Source organism: Sebastes fasciatus, chromosome 12 (assembly GCF_043250625.1).
Source record: "Sebastes fasciatus isolate fSebFas1 chromosome 12, fSebFas1.pri, whole genome shotgun sequence".
NCBI lineage: Eukaryota > Metazoa > Chordata > Actinopteri > Perciformes > Sebastidae > Sebastes > Sebastes fasciatus.
Genome location: NC_133806.1, coordinates 3,717,898 through 3,738,151, shown reverse-complemented (window position 1 = coordinate 3,738,151; position 20,254 = coordinate 3,717,898). Strand labels below are relative to the sequence as shown.

Below are 20,254 nucleotides of genomic sequence, written 5' to 3'. Positions count from 1 at the left end.
ACCAACCATGTCATACTAGCTTGTTTTGAAGGAGGTTAAATAACGCTCCAAACTTGGGACAAATTTTGACCCACGAGTCTCCCCTTTACAGACATGCCCACTTTATGATAATCACATGCAGTTTGGGGGCAAGTCATAGTCAAGTCAGCACACTGACACACTGACAGCTGTTGTTGCCTGTTGGGCTGCAGTTCGACATGTTATGATGTGAGCATATTTTTTCTGGACAATATTTGTCATAGTTTTGTGTTAATTGATTTCTAGTCATGATTATATACATACATTTGCATAAAGCAAACAGATTTGTCCACTCCCATGTTGATAAAAGTATTAAATACTTGACAAATCTCCCACTTAAGTTACATTTTGAACAGATAAAAAATGTGCGATTAATTTGTGATTAGTCGTGAATAACTATGAACAATCATGCGATTAATCAGTATTAAATATTTTAATCGATTGACAAAAATAATGTGTGAATCTAAAACCTGAAAGCGGCCCCCCTTCCAATCACAGGTTCTGGATGCCAAAGACCCAATCTGCTGACGGAGAGAGAGAGAAACAGGAGGCAGGAGGGAGAGCAGCAGCAGAGGAAGCAAACGCTGAAGGAGAGAAGACGACTCTCTGAGCTCCTCACTGGCTTCAGATCAGCTGATAAGGTAAGAGCTCTGCTGCTCTCTGATCTATAACTGTCATTCTTTACTTTTACATTTCCTTTACATGCTGCTGGCTTTTGCCTTCAATCGGAGTCATTTATTTTTCTCTTCTGGGTTTAAATTTCTCACTTTGAAGTGGACTAATGTGATCATTTAGTGGCAACACTAAAGGGGCAGATATCTCACAGCAGTGTGGCGTTCATGTGGAGTTAATTATGTAGCTCCTCTACATCATTTTATCATCTACATTTGATGCTGTAACACGTTTTAATGGATTACAGCCAAGAATGATGCACAGAAAATGTAACTGTTTTGTTTGACTGTATTATGTGTTCATTTATTGAATGGAGACTGGTGACTAAAAAACCTCCCCGTTTTATAATATTTTAGTTTAAAGGAAAAAACAAATATTGTGTTTCATATCGTTGACAAATTATTTGTTCAGCATTTGTTCACGGTCTCCTTTTAAGTGTCTCTCATTGCTTTAGATGTCTTTGGTGCTCAGTTTTCAGTCATTGGACAAATACTGGCGAAATACCATTAAAACACAGAAACAACTTTTTAAGACTAATAGTGATGCCTTCTCTGTTGCATTTCTGCATAACGTCTTTCAACAATCTCTAATGGAAAAAAAGCTGTTTTGTTTTTTATAAAATGACCTTCAAACACGCTCCAAATCCAAGCCGTACAATCGATGGCAGTTGGAGCGCAATATGGGAATTTAGGCCAAGTAGGACGCATTTGAGATTAGTTGCACCTTTGGGAATAAAAATCCCACGTAACAACAGGGACAGCAGCATGTCAGGGCTGTGGATATGAAATCCTAAATTGGGTCAATTATCCATCATTAAAATATACAGTATTCATGAAATCAACATAAGTATAATACAATATTTTCATTCAGGAAGGAAATAAATGACAAGTTGAATGTTTTATTGAGTCTCAAATGTAATCTGGGATCTTTACAAATCCCACTGAGTTGGAAATGTCCCAAGTTAAATGTTTGAGTATTCAGTAGGGCTGTCGCGGAAACAATGATTGGCTCAACAGTGCAATATGTGATATTATTGCCTTTATTTATTTATTTAATTTATGCTGATTTTAGTGCTATATAAATAAGCTTTATTGTTAGGCTATCATTAGGTATATTGTTTCTTTCTAAAAGACAAAGATGACAGTTTTAAAACCAATTAAAGATTTGTTTATTGTTATATGCTGAACACAGAAGGGCAATGAGGCACAGTGTTTTTTTTTTCAGCTGAGATGCTTATGTTGTATCTGGTTGCTATGATACGAAATATCTGTGGAAGTAAAATTGTCGGTACAAGTTAGAGAACTTGGATGGAGGGAAGCCTGAAGCACGTAGGGAGAGAGGACAGACCTGCCGGTCTATGTGTGTTCATTTCTCTTCCGTTGTTATGGTTGTTCTTTTTGCACTTGTAGCCTACATGTAGGATGTGACGTTTCGTCTTTATGGTATTTGTCCCGCCCCTCCTCCATTGTGATTGGATGGCTGGGTAAAAAAGTGACAGTGACGAGTGCAAAACCCAGAGTTGAACATTTTTCAACTCTCTGCCACACGAAAAACATGCAAACGTGCAGCGCTCAGCGCAGAATAACTGCTCAGCACCTCGGCACGTTGCTGGCGTTTGTAGCGTTGTGTAAACACGCTACAAACTTAAAACCTACTCTGAAAGACAGAGTAGGTTTTATTCTTTGCTCCCTTTGCAAAGAATTCAAATAAGAAAAAAACGTGAACATAACTGTCGGGGCGGTTGCTTAGATTTAAAGGGACTGTTTGTAACTTCTTACACGTATAAATCAATCCGGGTCGGTGTCCCATGCGCGCTCGCGTGTGGCTACGCTGTTCAGACTCAGACTCCAACACAAACTACACGAAGCACCAAAACCACAAAGTTCTATCTAGTGAAGCCCGTCTGTTAAACAGTGTTGGCCACGGTCGGAGGACGCGGGGGAGACTGTAGCTTGGGTCGCCAGGTCCGGAGTCTCTGCTGTACTCTGCTCCTCTGCCTGCCTACCTTCACTCACACGACACACTCGTTCTCGCTCCACCTCACGTGCATGAAATAACTGCTGCAGCTCCTCCAGACCAACAGAGGTTTCCCGTGTCTTGTGAAGTGACGGGGCTCCGCAGAGAGAAACATTATCGTCTCCGACCAAAACTCCGGTGTCGCCCCTGTTCCCTCCGGCCGCGGTCGGGAGGCTGAGGCAGCAAAAGCCAACACTAGGATCAGCATTGATTCATGGAGAGACCTTCGTCTGGTCAGCTAACATTACTGCCAAGCAGCTGAAATATAGAGTGATATTGTGCTTTTAGCTGACGTGTGTCTCCTCACTGTTTTGAGTGATGCTCGTTCATGTCTATGTAGAGCGAGCACAAGCGCGAGCAACAGGACGCTGACTTTCGTTAACCTAACGGCCACAGGTGTCGCTGTTAACAAGCAATTTCTGATTCTTACAAACAGTCCCTTTAACTTTGGACCTTGACTTTCAAATGAAAACATTTTCCTCTTTTTTCGTCACAATTAGAAAAACCTCAGAATTGAAATACCTGAGCAGCACACTGTGTTTTTAAACTAGTCTTGTCTTTCAGAGTAGGTTTTAAGCCTTCCGTTAGTAATTCGTCTTCCATCTATTTCTGCATGTCCAATGAAAGGCCAAAATGTGAAATGACCTTATAGGTAAACTCCTTCCAGGTGGAGCGATAATGCAGTCGCTTCTAGCAGTTTTGCAAATGGCAGCCATCCACTGCTTCTGTCCAGTGAAGCGGACAGAGGGACAATGGATCCATTCTCAGTGTGTTCTGTCACCCGTCTCTGTCCAGCACAATCCCAACAACCCCCTCACCCACCCACACGCCGTCCCTCCCCCAACACCACCTTCCATGTCTACACCATAATACTGTAAAGCATGTACGGTGTGTATGTTTACACTATCTAGACCCTGCTGTGTGTTTTACTCTCAGTACAGCTGCTACAAAAGTCTGTTTGTGGATTTGAAAGTTGGACAGTAACGCTGTCTACCCAGCAGTGTTTGAATATAACTAAGTACATTTACACAACTACTATGCTTAAGTACAATTTTAGATACTTGTACTTTACTTGGGTATTTCCATTTTATGCTACTTCATACATCCTGGACACAAATATTGTACTTTTTACTCCACTACATTCATTTAATGACTTATTTGTTGGGCTGTTGGGCTTTGTAGGATTTGGGGTCATCTAGCGGTGAGGTTGCAGATTATGTCCAACTGAAACTTCTCCCGTGTGCCGAGCATGTCGGAGAACTACGGTGGCCGACGCGAAAATGTGAATGGTCCCATCTAGAGCCGGTGTTTGGTTTGTCCCTTCTGGGCTACCGTAGCAACATGGCGGCCAGCTCGTGAAGAGGACCCGCTCCGTATGTAGATATAAACGGCTCATTGTAACGATTCTTATTTTCAGGTGATTAAACACTACAGAAAATAACATTACATTAATTATTATATTCCATTTCTGCCAATAGATCCCCATAAATGTTACACACTGTTCCTTTAAGCTGCCTAGCAGTATATAGAGTAACCTTAAACCACCTTAAATGGGATTCCTTAATAAGAGTAGCAAGCAAATCAAGAATGATAAAGGTGAAATTTAGGTGGAACAAATTCAACAGGAGAGAGCTGTCAGTCAAACCCAATGAATGAAAAAAAGAGAGCCAGAGAGAAGTTCAAGCCCTGCACAGCTGACCAATCACAACCGCTCTCCAACTACGCCGTCGGAAAGGTGTGTGTTGGGGAGACCATCTGGAAAGCACTTTGTTTGAGGCGCACTGACCCCTTATTGACAATTTCATAATCTGGTTTTGTTTCTGAGGGGGGGGGGGGCAGTCATTATTACACAACCACAGGAGGTCGCTTGACAGGAAAACATGATTAATGTATTAAGCATTTGTTGAACTAACAACTGATGTTATTTTTCTGGTGAAGTCTGTATGATGTTGAGACAAAGCAGAACGGCATCCTACAACAAAAATATTCTACCGGAGCTGAGCAGATATTGAACAGGTGGAAGTTTGGTCATATCAGTCAAATAATGTTATCAAAAGCCATACAGTATATTCAATCAGCAACAGGCTTGATAACGGATAGTAAATTAATGTTTAAGTCAGCCCATTCGCACAAAAAGGAGTGTGAATGACACGATAATGCACAAGGCAAAAGCACGTAATAACGCCGTTCTTGCTTTAGGCATGACATTTTCATACCATGTAGTCTGTATTGACTGCAATGTAAATGCATCCTCCGTAAATACGCTACTCTCCGTGGTAGTGACGTAGAATAAAAGAGGAGAAAGACCGCTGATGGTGGGCCGGCGGGGAGGTGGATGGGTCCAACAAAAAGAGGACTTTCAACCAGGAGACCGCTGTACGAGATCGGCGTTTTGTAAGTTACGTTAGTGACATTTGTGATGTGTTTTCTGTACCTAGCTAAGTGGTTTTGTTGCCTAAACCTAAGTGAGTGGTTTTGTTGCCCCCTGCTGGTACTGAATCTTCATACACTGGTGTAATATTCACGCCTCAGTGAGGCAAAACGTGCCTCAGCCACAATATCCTCCGGCGGACAGATGGGTCTGTTACATGCTTTGGTGTGATATTGGGTTGGTTTGAATATTAGTAGCAGACAAAGATGTTTTTGATGGATTATAAAGGTCCAGTGTGTAGGATCTGGCGGTGAGGTTGAGGAGATTGCAACCAACTGAAGCCTCTCTCGTGTGCCAAACGTGTTGGAGAGCTACGGTGGCCGACGTGAAAACGCGAATGTCACCTCTCTAGAGCCAGTTGTAGCAGAGCCTGTGCGTAGAGTGTGTGTGTACTTGGGAAGTGAGTGATGAAGCAAAAGAGAGAAAGAGCGGCGACGATGACAGGAACGAGTAACGTTTTTGACTCCGGCACAAGCAGGAAAAGTTAACAGAGTTCGGTTTGTCCGTTCTGGGCTACTGTAGAAACATTGCGGTGCAACATGACGGAGTCCATGGAGAGCGGACGCGCTCCCTATGTAGATATAAACGGCTCATTCTAAGGTAATGAAAACACAATTCCTATTTTTAGATGATTATACACTCAAGAAAACATACTTATTAATATTATATTACATTTCTGCCAATAGATCCCCCTAAATAATACACACTGGTCCTTTAATAACATCAGTTTGCTCCTCTTGTATGGGACCCATCATTCCTAGTTCCAGCCCTGCTTCCATTAAAGAAAGTACGATGTGGCCGGTCGAACTTTGCTAAAAGCCACACGAGTTACAGCCAAGACAGAAAGGTCGAACAAGAGACAGAAACAAACGAGCGAGGCCAGAGAAAAGGGGATTGTTGTGATTAAAAGACAATTATCTGTGCACATCGACTTCTCAGTGTTGTGCGGTGTCAGGCTCGAGCTGAGCTGCTCTGTCCCAGAAGGCCTCGGGAGACAATGGCTACTGTGTCAGGAGGAGGAGGGAGGGGGTGCGTTAACGAGTCTTGGGGTTTCATGACACGCTCACAGCACCATGCAACTGTTTGAATACTCTTAATGCCACGTCTAGGCTATGATAATGTGTTTTTATTAATGGCAGTCGTAGGACAGATGAGTTGGCCGGCTGAAAAAGGCTCAATGTGATGTACAATCGCTGCAAAACAAACAATGATGGAGTTGTAATTAGACCTTTAAAACAGGCTTTAGGTGAAACTCACAATATCATCACTTCAATCAAATGATCCAGATTACCAGTCGCAAAGTGGAACTATAGGAAAACAAGATGGATGTGTTTAGAAGCAGCTTCAGAGTGACCTCAGTTCACTGTGTGGTTCAGTCAAAGGACATCAAGGAGGAGTCTGTAGTGTCTTCGATCACAGAGGCAGTGGAGATGTTTCTCACACGCAACCCCTGTGTGCCAGCCACAGCTTTATAGTAAGGTGTAGTATTTTATTTTATCTTTATTTAATCAGGCAGTCTCATTGAGATTAAGATCTCTGTTCCAAGAGAGACCTGAGAAGAAGAAGAAATATTCACAGGAACAACTACACAATAAATTAAAAACAGACAAAAGAATCATAAAAAAACCCTCAGATAATAAAGCTTTAAAATCTCCAAGGTGAATGCAAGACACGTGGGCAGTTTGCAGCTCATTAGTGCGTACATGGGGGGGATATCTAAGGTTAAGTAGTTACTGGATCGTGTTCTGTACTTACTTACTGCATTTAAATGACAGAAGAGATGTGAGGTAGTTTGGAAGCTTCAACAGTTCATCTTTATAAGGGGCCGTACGTATGTCGCGTCTAAAAAACACATGGAAACCGCCATCCTTTTATCCAAGGTGTTTGGGAGGTTGCACTCCTGTTGCGCCTGCCGTTTCTAAGCAACCAAAACCTGCGTGCTGTGATGACACTGTGAAGTTGTGAAGCCTCACAGACTAAACTAAACAAAGTTAAAATAAAAGATAAATGGATTTCCAGCACCGTAGTTACATTACTGCTTGATTCTCTGTGTCAGTTTGGCGTTTTGACGTTTCAACCGGATGTTGTGACGTTCTTGGACTGAGAGAAGCAGGTAAAATAGTCAGTGGGACAGATCATAAAGCTCTGGGTAGTCCTGCACTGAAATGATTAACTTCTCCTATATATATTTACCGTAGACGGATATTAACAGACGAAAGAAAAGATACCTGTGATTGGTTGTTCCCTCGTCACATGACATGCGGTGCGCACTGCAGCATTAAAGAACATATATTGCCAAGAAGTGAAAGTCAATTGTTCGTTCCATTGCAACGTCAGCGCCCAGTCGCAAAGCTACGCTTCCGCCATTTTGGACTGAAAGCGACTTCCGGACGCCATTAAAACATCCGCCTACAAATGGCCTTACAAAAGTAAAACAACATTATTTCTATTCTTTCGTCATATTCTACTGAAATGGCCTGTGTTGAACAATAAAATATTATAAATATAATATATTATATTATAAATATGTAAATATTTCAGTCCAAAATGGCGGCAGCAGCTGTCGGGTCTTTGCCTCGCTACTCTTTGGCAGCGTTCCAAAAGTTGAACTGCGTTCATTTTGGGGCGATTGGGAACGCTTGATCATCGTGGCGGTGTCGCATTTGAGCGTGTCTACTGCGATTCTACATTGGCGACAAACGGATTTGAGGGCGCAAAAAAGCGCGCTGTGTGTACCGTCCCTAAATGAATAATATGAAATGGCTAGTAAAGCCCAGTAGCTCAGCAATATTAGTGCAGAAGTTATTAAGATAAAACAATTGGGCTGTTTTAGTCCAGTTAAGTAGATTTGTACTCTTTAGTTTTGATCTAATCGGAACTAAGACGGCGACAGTTTATTTCTAAAAACAAGACACAGATAATAACATCATCATTACATCATCGTTACGTTAGCACCGTTGCCACGCTCATGTCATATCAGAGTTATTGTAATTATGAGTTTCCAACTTGTAAATACTGCTGACGTCAACATCTAATCATAATTTTTCTGAAACATCAGATATAACCGAATATAGAGATGTGCCACACAAACACGGACGCCTCACGTCAGCTAAAAGTCTGTCAACCAATGTAATTAAACCCAAATTCAATGGTTATAGTGTTATATCGTTTTTGTTTTTTATATATAACCAACTCTGTAGCCATACAAATGTCTTGAAACAAATATGGGAATCTTCCTTATCTCTACTCTCCATTCAATATGACTAGTGTGTTGTTGATTATTTTCTGGATTAATCGATTAGTTGTTTGGTCTATAAAAATGTCAGAAAATGGTGAAAAATGTCGATCAGTGTTTCCTCAAAGATGATGTCCTCAAATGTCTTGTTTTGTCCACAACTCAAAGATATTCAGTTTACTGTCATAGAGGAGTAAAGAAACCAAAAAATATTCACATTTAAGAAGCTGGAATCAGAGAATTTTGACTTTTTCTTTACTCAAAAAATTAGTATTTGACATCTAATCTCTGATTAGATTTTATTTGATAGGGACGATGCAGTTTGACATAGTTCCAATACCGGGCATGAAACTGATGAACTGCACAGAGAGTTTATAGCTCATTTTCAACTCTTGTCCCTAGTTGGGCTTTTACATGTTCAGTGTAATTCAAATTATACAGCTTTCTATATCATAAGACCACAAAATTGATTCATTGATTAGTCGTTGCAGTGTGACGTTGAACTCTGCAGCTTAGTGTTGGAGCAGACAAGTGTGACTTTTTTTAAGTTTAGGCAAGTTTTAGCCTATTTACTACAAATTATGTAACTTTACTGTGTAAGATGTTTTTACTAGCCTCCAGTCTTTCACTTGTTTCCATCAATCGACTTGCAGAGACTTGTGAAAATTGTTGAGATAGGTCTCATCATCATCTGCAGTAGGCTGGTCATTGTTGTGAAACAAACCGCGGCAGGGCGATGCGGGTCTCGCCGGCTTATTACACGGCTACTTACTTGAGAAGTCAATAATTTGACACAAAAACGGTCCGCCAGAGTCTGACATCAGAACTGTGTCCATAGCAACGGTCTGTTATATTACAAAGCAACGGTCTGTTATAAAGAAATAACAGACCATAGGACGCTGTGATTGACCAATCAGAATTGAGTATTCAACAAAGCCGTGTAATAATGCTATGCAATGTATTCCAGATTTTTAAAGTCAACCTACAGTTTGTCTCAATGTATTACATGGCAATCATGTGACTACTTTAACAACAATAAAAGCAACTAAAGTTTATACAAGTTGGTTTTTCTTTGGTAGTGTTGCCTGGAAGGTGGGAAAACACATCTAAGAATATTAACTAGGGATGTCACGTCGATGCCAAAATTAAAAAAAAGTGACGGTACTCTTTTTCTACAGTACCGAAGGTACCGTACGATGCCAGTTATGGTCGTTGGTAGGTGAGGAAAATTTCCCCATCGGTTAATAAACTTGTGACAACACTGGTGTTACCGATTACACCGGACATTTTACAAGAAAAGATGACGGTCAACATGTGCAGAGCGCTGACTCTGATCTTTACTGTCGGGTGGCGGTGTGTCTGGCCTCTCCGGTAGCGCTTTTGCTGCGGGGCGCCGCTGCGAGGGTCTACCTGGCGCCGCTGCTCCGTGCACACCGGCTGTGACGGCTCCATCCGCCTCACGGCGATTACCTCATTAACGTTATGGTTCCCTTATAGCATTAAGATTAAACGTGAAATATTGCCAAATAGGTGCGTTTGCTTTTCACTTCGACAATAAATCCTCTGCCTTCTGCTCATGCTACTCTGAGATGACTGACCAGATGCATTCACGGTCAGTATGTAGCGTCCGTCATCTGACTATCGATTGATAACATGCTGCTGATACGCCAAAATGAACAAAAAGGGTCAATTATTTTTATTTATTACTTAAAGGCTACATGCCTCTGTTTTTTGTAATGTTCAAATGTTTTTAATAAGAGTGCGTGTTGAATTACATGGGATTTATTCTTTTTTTTTACCTTGGTATCGAATTTGTATCGAGAATCGTGGAAATTCACTGGTATTGGTATCGACTACTAGACTTCTGGTATCGTGACATCCCTAATATTAACCATGGCCGTGTCATGCTCTGAAAAGCATATTTGTGTTCACTGGGGTGAAACATGCAACAACACTGTTCTGGTTCTCTAGTTCCTCTGTCCTTTGAAGCGTTGACTTTTCATTTCTAGACTCAAAGCAGAGACAGATTTGACTAAAAGGTTTCCGTACTACTACCCCCTCATATTGGTCCTCATCATCTGCTCCCCCTCCCCCAACCCACTTCTTGTCTTTTGTTACAATGAAAGAAAAAAAATGTGGATGTGCTCTCCATCAATCCAAAATGTTCAAATATGCTCAGTTGCATCCAGCGTACAGCGGCTGGCCGTGTTGGATAGAAAAAGGCCTCGGAGCTCAAAGCCTCACCCATATTTGTTGGGGCGAGGGGGGAACAGTGTGGCCCTTTGTGGCCCCGTGTGTATTTATGAATGGCTGAGCCTCGGGGCGAAGCCTCAGAACAATGCTGCTACACTGAAGAGCTGATTTTCATATGGGAGGGGTGATGGTGATGATGGTGGTGATGGTGATGATGGTGGCGGTGGCGGTGGGGCGAGCAGTTTATTCTCCACCGTTGGGGCTTGGTACAGAGAGTGGCGAGAGGTCTTGCTGGCAACGGGCTGGTGTGACGCTGTGCATGTGAGTGTCAGAGGGAAGGCTGCTGGGACTGCTCATACAGGAGCTGCTGAACGCTTGGAGGTCGACCCCGGTCACCTACACAGGTGAGCAGCTGCGGTGTATTCTGATTTGTTATTTTTTTATGCCCTTGGGAGCTTTTGGAATTGGATATTTTTTTAGTAAGAAATAAGAAGGAGGACTTCCAACCACGCTCTGATCTATCTATCTTTGTTATTTTTGTTCTTTAAGGTCACACACCTACAGTCAGGGTGAGTGTGCGCTTGTTTGCGTGAGCGTTCATAGATGAGGTGACGAGCGAGCAAGTGAAAAGATTGAGAGTTGGATGAGTCACAAGTTAGTTAGGTAATGGATAAGTGTGTGTGTGTGTGTGTGTGCCTTAATGAATGCATGCATGAGTGAACGTGTTTTGTGATGATGTGTAAGCGTGGACATGAGTGAGTGAGTGCGTTATCTGTGTGTGTTAGCGGGAGCTGCTAAAAGCTCAGCCAATCATTACTGGACAGATTTGGCTGCCGGTGCCATTAGCGATGAGCCGTTCCTGTAATTACCAGAGCGTGTTACCACATCCAAACAGACATCTGATGCCAGGTACAAGAGCCTGTGATTACACAGCCAACCTAAACAGTTTTGAGATTTTTAACAGCAGTGGTCTGCATTATGAATATGAGGGAAAGATATGTTTTCTTTAATGAGTCCCACTGCTTCACTTGCTCTGTAAATAGAAGGGTTAGAGAGAGAAAAAGTGGCGGTGCAGTTTTTTTAAAAGGAAACAAAGTGTTTCATAAAAATCAAGAGTGGTGGTGGTGGAGGCGTGTAATCTAAATTCTTACTTACGGCCTAATTGGTGAATTTTGAACTAGAAAATGTGCGAAAATGCATAATCCCTCCGGATCAGGCTAAATCACATCAGTGGTGACACATTTGAGTTTCAGATTTTGACCTTTAATCACAGCTTCCCCTTTAGGCCAATTAATGTATTTTGTAAGAAATGGACGGACGTGTACGGCAAGTTTCTCCATCCAATTAGACCTTCGGGGCGTTTAAGCGGTACCACTTTGAGACAGCGAGTCAAGTGGACGGTTTTAGCGAGCAATTGGGATGGGGGCCACACTTTGTCCGTCTGTGTGGCCGAACAGGTGACGGCTCTGTTTGTTGCCCCCTTTTGTTCAGAGCGGAAGGGAGAGCGCTCTAATGAGAGAGGAGGCCTGTGGCTCACCATCTGCCCACTGGGCCGGGGGATGCCAGAGTCACTGGGTTTGCCAGGTACAAAAGATGGAAATAAGCTCTTGGTGCTCCTGGTCTCTTGTTATGTTGGTGACCTGCCAGCTGAAACCTATACTCTGCTGTCGTTAAATACTCCTAAAATGTGATCCATCTCTGTAGGTCTTGTAATATAAAAATGCATTCGAAGTTCAAGTCAGCAACAGCAAAATGCAGAGTGTAAAAGGGAAAATGCAAAAATATATGTAGCATCAGTACAAAGTTGAAGGCAGGGAGTGAGACGAGGGCTGCAACTAACTAATATTTTCATTGTTGATTATTTTCTCAATTAGTCGGATTGTCAGAAAACAGTGAAAAATGTCGATCAGTGTTTCCCAAAGCCCAAGATGACGTCCTCAAATGTCTTGTTTTCTCCACAACTCAAAGATATCTAGTTTACTGTCATAGAGGATGAAAGAAACCAGAAAATATTCACATTTAAGAAGATGGAATCAGATAATTTATTTATTTTTTTTTCTAAAAAAATGACTCAATCCGATTAAAGCAGCAGTGGGTAGAAATGGAGCAAATATGATTTAAAAAAAGATGTTATTTTTATAAAACGGTCGCTATATCCTGACAGTAGTACATGAGACAAGTAATCTGAAAAAAAATCATGTGTCTCTGTGTCCCCTGGTGCTCCTGATGGCATCTGCAAGATTTCACAGACCGGAGGAAAACAACCAATCAGAGCCGAGCTGGAGCCTTGCCGTCTCTGAGCAGCTGTCAATCACTTGCGAACTCCGATCAAACGGTGAAACTAGGCAGCGCTGATCAAATATGAATCAATATTCTGTTACTGTAATGCCTATTTCTCGCCTCAAATGTTTTCAGAAACATCTTGTAGTGTACGGTTTAGCTGTAAAATTAGACAGTCTGTGACTCAGCAGCCATGTTGAGATCAGTTGAAGAAATGCCAAGCACCGCCCACCAGCCAGAGCACAGCCAATAGGAACGCTCTCTCTGAAATGACCTGTGATTGGCCAAAGTCTCCCGTCATGGGATAGATTTTCTAAAGCCTGAAAACAGAGCCATGAGGAGGTGCAGAAGTCTAGTTTTCTCTCAGAACACTTGAATTACAATATGCTGAAAGGTTATTATGGAATTGTTGCCCAATGATGCCAAAAACATTCTGCCTACTGCAGCTTTAATCGATTATCAAAATAGTTGGTGGTTAATTTAATATTTGACAACTAATCGATTCATCGTTGCAGCTCTAAGTGAGACACACACCCACAGATCTGTGCATACCTAGAAAAACTCTCGACATCCTCAAGTCTGAAAGTCTCATATAAAATAACACCTCCCAAAAAATAAAGTTTACTTGAACGGTAATAAAACTTAATTGTCACTGAAGAAAAAGTAGATAAAAAACAGACGCATAGTATAGATAAAAAAGCACCATTAAACATTAATATACCACATACGTTATAGGCAGGAAACATAAAATAGAGGTACTTTATGCACCTTAAATACACTTCAAAGTATATCTACTTTAAGCAGCAATGGTTTTATTTTCTTTGATGACCTCAAAGTCCAGTCTGAATCTTTATTCATGCCAGCGCTCTCTGCAGTACCTTGGACAGACTGTGTGACTGCATATTGGCATATCTCCGTGTTTATGTTTGTATCTGGTATGCATGAGTGTGTGTGTGTGTGTGTGTGTGTGTGTGTGTGCGTTGCTCATCGCAGCTCATCGCGGCATGTGTGGGCAGGGGAGCAGTCATGTTTTAAGACCATCTGCTCCTCCGAGTATTTTAGTGGGGGCCTTAGCTTGTGGTGGACCAGCGCGCGTCACAGGCAAACAGCAAAGCGCAAGCTGTGAGCGGGCCTGTTCCGGAAAAAATTCCTCCAGTTTCTGCCTCGCACAATGGGCAGTGTTCTGCATACAAGGTTCCCATTCTCCACCCACCCCTCCTCCTGTCCAAGAGCCACGGCGAAGCTCTTGTACACGGGCCGCAGACGATATTCACAATGAAAATGTTCTTCTTGGCACAGTCGATTGTTTGTGTGAGCCTCTTGGTGTGTGCGAGCAATTTCAATAATGTAAAATGAGTCATAAAAGGTGTCGTGGCCTGATTTAGCAGAGCTGATTGTTCAGATAGCATTTGTGTCCCTGAAGCGTGATGTGGAATAAGGGATTATGGCGAGGTTTGATTATCTTAGGTATTAGAAGAGGAGGATCTGCACATGGCAGCAAAAAGATCAGATGAAGACAAACACGCACTGATGTACTTTTAGATTACATATCTTCAAGTCTCCACTGAGCTATAGGCGCCGTCTCATTAGACTTTTTCAACATTTCTTTTGTTCGTTTCGCTTCTGTCTTTTGTGACAGAAACAAACATGATATGATTCTGTTCAACTGGACGCTCACTCCGTCTGCTCTCGTGCATTTAACAGATACATACAATGACTACAGTCCCAGCAGGACAATGGAGCAGGCTGAGCTTACATACAGAACATAGGGGATGCAGAGGAAGGTCACATATCTGCACACCCCACACTGAGGAGCGTGTTGGCTTGCCCTATGCTGCATGTGTGTGTGCGTAGGGGGGCTATGGCATGCCGCGTATTCGTTTGAACGCGCGTCAATGCAGCATTCTCCTCTTCAGCTCTTCCCCAGACTGTTTACGGAGGGATTCCCTTGAGGTTATCCACGTCTCGGTCGATGCCATCACTTGGCCGGTGGCCTAAAAGGCTTTTGGACTCAGTGACTCACCCTACATGTAACAATGAGAGTGGGGGGGGGAAAAAGCCACTTGGAAAGACAAGTTGCCTTTTGTTGCTCTTATATGTTAACTAGGTGGACGTCTGACTGGATCCATGCTTGTGCTCCCCGCCCACAGACATTCCTCAGCAGGGAAAATATTAGATCTGCATACGGCTGGAAAGATCAATGATTGTGCCCTGAAGCCTTTTTTCATCTCTGAAATTCAAATTCATCCAGACATGGCCTCCGATTCAAACACTTTCTTGAGTTTAATTGTGTGATTTAGGGGAAGATCAGCAACAGCCTGCCTGGGGACATCAATAACTATCAATCCAAGATCATGCCTCTTGAACATAACAACACATATCAAAGATGTGAGCGCTAAAGTCAGCATTACCACGGCTAAGAGGGTCATACTTAGACACTGGAAAGAGAGTGAACCTCCAAACTATCAAGAATGACTTAATACCCCAGCGTCACACGAGTGCCTCATTTATAAAATAAACAATGAATTTGACGTTTTCTTAGAAATCTGTGAACTGTTTCTGTCTCATTCCAGGGAAACTGAAACTAACACAGAGTACTCTATACTCAACATATCTCGGAGTTAAAAATAAATAGTCACAGTCCTGTGGTTCTGACAGGTGGTATATATAAGTAAATATTGTCTCCTGTACAGTTTTTCTTGCAGCTTTTATTTAATTCATTTTGTTTTAATATTTTATTTATTATTATTTAATTATTTTATATTCTGTATTCTTTATTTATTCTTTTATAATGTGCTTTAAACACACAGTATGTACTCTGTATTTATCCTGTGCGGGTAGGTGCTGGGAATCTGGTGTGTGAATTTATTTTATCAATTTATTTATTTTTACTTATTTATCATTATCATTACTATTTATTTATTTTATTCATAAATTTAAACAAATAATTTATTATATATATATATATATATATATATATATAGTTTTATAATTTTTAATTATTTATTTTATTATTATTATTACTATTTTTCTCTCTTTTGTTTATAGTTTGTTTTTCGATTTACAGTTACAATCCATTATATGTACATATTATTTTATTTGTTGTGGTTTAGGTTGTTGTAGTCTTTTTTCTTAAGGAAACAATAAAAAGCATGATTATAAAAAAAAAGAATTGTGTGATTTAGGCTCTCTTAGGCGGTGATGTTAAACAAATGAACCATGCTAAGATCAAGATCTGCATCAAACTCATTTATAATTTACACAGCCATATTCATCTGACTAGTTCTATGTTCCTCCCACTCTCCGTATGTCGCTCTAACGCAGCCTTTCTCAAAGTGATATTGAGTCATCGCTCCTTTCATCGCGCACCTTGTGTCTCGGGCGCCACGAGCATGAAGCTGTTCAACTAATGTCAACATACTTTGCTTCGACCTCAGAGGGAAATATGATCAAGGCTCAGAGTTCAAAGCATTAAGACACACGGGACGCGTCGGGGAAACGATGGAGCCGAGCAAAAGGAATGCTGAGTGGGCCAAAGAACAGCTCCAGAAATGCCTGAACGCATATTCAGAGCTGCCCACGACACATGTAAACCAGAGCTCACACAGACTCCCTCTCTTCCCCTTGTCTCCTTCTAACATCTCTCTTTATCTCCCTTTTCTGTCCTTTTCCCACAGACATCTCGGATTCAGAGCAAGACGACCGACTCGGGCAGAACAAACACAACGGGAAGACGAAGAAGACGAAGAAGAGGTCAGGACTGAGAGGGAGCAGGAGCCTGGTGCTGAGGCTGGTATGAGGCAAGTGTTTTTGTGTGCGTGTTGCGTGTGTGTGCGCCTAAGTGTGCACACGTATGCTGTGTGCTCCGTGCCAGCCGTTTGTCTGTCCCTTATCAATGAAGCCGTTGTTGTTGGGGCTGGTGGCGGTGTCAGCGGCCCTGCCTGGCTGCTCGGCTCCATTCTCTCCTGCCGTTGCTGATGCACGGCCTCTCTGCGTGGACGCCACTCGCCCAGCTCTTGGCCTTTTGTTGCAGTGCAGATGGTGGAGCTTGACGCAACATTGGAGGAGAAAAGTTAGGATTGTCACAGCACAACAGTTGTGTCACAATGGGGCCAAGACGCCTCGAAATGTGACCTCTTTCAATGTGAGGTGATTTTTAAAGAAGTTGTAATCAATATTTCTTTGCAGCAATGTATCAGATGTGAAAGTATGCTCATAGTGATGAACATACAGAGAATTATCACCTCAGTCTGCAGCTTCTCTCGGCTTTACGGAGCTTTATAGTGAGTTTTATAGGGGTCATTGTGTATCTGTCCGGCCTGCAACTTTACTGTTTTGGTTCACTCTCACTGCTCTCATAGGTTGCGTCTGAAATTCCAAACTAACATGCCATTTAGTATGCTATAATAGTATGTGAGATTTTGTTAGTCTGAAACCTTAGTATTAAAACCAATAGTATGCAGATTGCGTATTTCCAGAACACTGGACACTACAGTGCCATAAATATCCCACAATGCATTGTGGAAGTGACAACATGTTCATAACAGACATTGGCGAGCAGCTCTGTAACGTCAATAACGCTTCATTTAAGTGTAGGTACAAGATTTCACTTTTCTAGTCATAATATATTTTTTAGAGTTAGTTCAGACCGTGGACGTAGTCAACGTGACGTCACCCGTTGGTTTATGGACTACCTCGAATTCGGCATTTTGGCCATCACCATGTTGTTTTTTTGCAACACGAGAGGGTGGAGCTAAGTACAACCGAATACTAAATAAGACATTTTTAGGCGATCAAAAATGTTAAATTAACTTTCATGAACTGAAAACACACTGTGAAAGGGTTAAAGCTGTAAGACGAAAACATGGACAACGCCGTGGTAGCGACCTGTCTATCACAAGGTAGCCACGCCCTAAAGCATCCCCTGCTTTATGGTCTATTTGACTCTAAATGGGACCATCATTTACTAAATGAACATCATGCTGTATTGAAGAAGACTTGAAACTAGCGATTGAGACCTTAAACTCATGTTTACAATATTTACTGAGGTAATAAATCAAGAGAGAAGTAGACTCATTTTCTCATAGACTTCTATACAATCAGACTTCTTTTAGCAACCAGAGGAGTCGCCCCCTGCTGGCTGTTAGAAAGAATGCAAGTTTAGGTCACTTCAGCATTGGCTTCACTTTTCAGACCCGGAGGTTCCCCACTGGTTCAGACTGTATGATTCTCACAACAGTACGGGTTACCATGGTTACGTGTCTTCAAACCGGCAAGGAGGCTCTCAGGAAGTGACGACGTAAATTACTGCTCAGTGCGTCCGAAAATATGCATATTACGGTTAATTCACGCAAACAGTATATTGAACGATAGTACACATGTTGGGTATGTAACGCATAGTATGCGATTTCGGACGGAGCTATAGCGTTGATTTCGTCCACAGCGGACAGAGAAAAAAGCTCTAAAAACCCACAGTAGCTGCATCAAGCAGCAGACAGACACAGTTAGAGACTAGCTGGTGAACAAAGTGGAGCATTTAGCAGCTAAAGAGCCTGATATTCCCCTCAGGAATTGGTGGTGACCAAAACAGAGCTAAAAGAGAGTGAATATTGGGCTGATATTCATCAGGTGGACAGAAACACGACTCTAAATGAATCATAATGTTGCTCCGTATTAACTGCTGTAGGTTTAAATAAGCAACTGTTAACTAACTATGCTCACCTTATCAACTTAAGAGTTGATGATATGTCAAACAACTTGTTCCGCTGCCCCTAAGTGGCCCAAAAAAAAATAGTTGCTGCAAGTTTAAAAAGGAGTAGCAAATGTGAAAGTAGAAGGCAGCTATTTGCAAAGTAAATTTCCTTTAAGCGTTCAAATATCTATGCGTTTGTGACTGCATGATGAGCAGCATGACGAATCCACGACCTCTATCAATGTTGAAAACAACAGCATTTTTCACTTCTCTCCAGCAACGAGGCTAATATTGGTCGTGGATTCTCCGGGGCACGTTGGGAACGTGTTAATCACGAAGCTCTAATACACAATCCACTCTTAGGCCTGCCATCTGCACACACCGGCTGCTGCAGCATGAGGCTAAATCCTCTGCTTCTACTTCTGCATGTATTAATTCTACACTCACTGCACAAGTAACAGTCATGATAACAGTCATGATAATAGTGTACATCTCATTTACGTAGCATTTACACGGTTGAAAATGTCTTTAAAGGTCCCATATCGTGCTCATTTTCAGGTTCATACTTGTATTTTGTGTCTACTAGAACATGTTTACATGCTGTAATGTTAAAAAAAACTACTTTATTTTCCTCATTCTGTCTGCCTGAATATACCTGTATTCACCCTCTGTCTGAAACGCTCCGTTTTAGTGCATTTCAACTGAATTGCGTTGAGAGGCAACAGTTTGGGTCCATGTTTACTTCCTGTCAGCTGATGTTATTTACATACACTGCAACAGGAAATAAACTGGAACACATTTAGAATGTTTATATTTAAAACCGTGTAATGGTCTAAATATTGTATATTTGTGAAATCACAAATGGACAAAAATCCGAATGGCTTGTTTCAAACGCACAATTTCAAAATACGGGCTGTGCATTGACAGGCAAAAAACCTGCCGCACGGAACCTGCGCGAAAGGCCATGTCTGATGGTGTGACGTCACCTGGGCTGTGCGGACACTTGCGACCCTCGCGAATGCGGCAGTAAATCACGCTGTACGCGGACGTCTGCACAGAGCCTACATGAACACCCTCTGATGACGAAAAATTTACGTCACGCGGACCCCCGCGCACTCGCGGAAAGTATAACTTCTGCTTTAAAGCTTCAGTATGCAGTATAATTTTGGCATCATCGGGCAAAAAATTCCATAATAACCTTACAGCATATTGTAATTCAAGTGTTCTGAGAGAAAACTAGACTTCTGCTCCTCCTCATGGCTCTGTTTTCAGACTTTAAAAAATATAGCCTGTGACGGGAGACTTTGACCATTCACAGGTCATTTCAGAGAGAGCGTTCCTATTGGCTGTGCTCTGGTCATGTGACCAGTACTTGGCGTTCCTTCAAGAGATGTCAACATGCCGGGTCACAAACTTTCTTATTTTACAGCTAAACCGTGCACTACAAGATGATTCTGAAAACATCTGAGGAGAGAAATAGACATTAACGTAACATAATATTGATTCATATTTGATCAGCGCTGCCTAGTTTGACCGTTTGGTCGGAGTTTGCGAGTGATTGACAGCCGGCTGGACAGCAGACGTCAGATCAGCTCCGACTGCTTGTTTTCCTTCGGTCTGTGAAATCTTGCAGATGCCGTTAGGAGCACCGGAGGACACAGAGGCAAATGATTGTTTTCAGATTACCTGTTTCATGTACTACTGTCACGATATAGCG

The 20,254-nt window shown here is 42.0% G+C and overlaps 1 protein-coding gene across 6 annotated transcripts in view; it reads left to right on the top strand.

Annotated features, from left to right (window-relative positions):
- Positions 1-502: 502 nt before the first annotated feature.
- Positions 503-20,254, top strand: part of mag (myelin associated glycoprotein) — a 33,208-nt gene continuing 13,456 nt past the window's right edge. For 2 of the 6 annotated variants that reach the window (XM_074652627.1, XM_074652632.1), the window contains exons 1-2: positions 10,791-10,969; positions 16,523-16,645. The gene's annotated coding sequence lies outside the window, so the exon portion shown is untranslated. The other 4 variants (XM_074652628.1, XM_074652630.1, XM_074652631.1 and 1 more) reach the window with 4 other exon arrangements.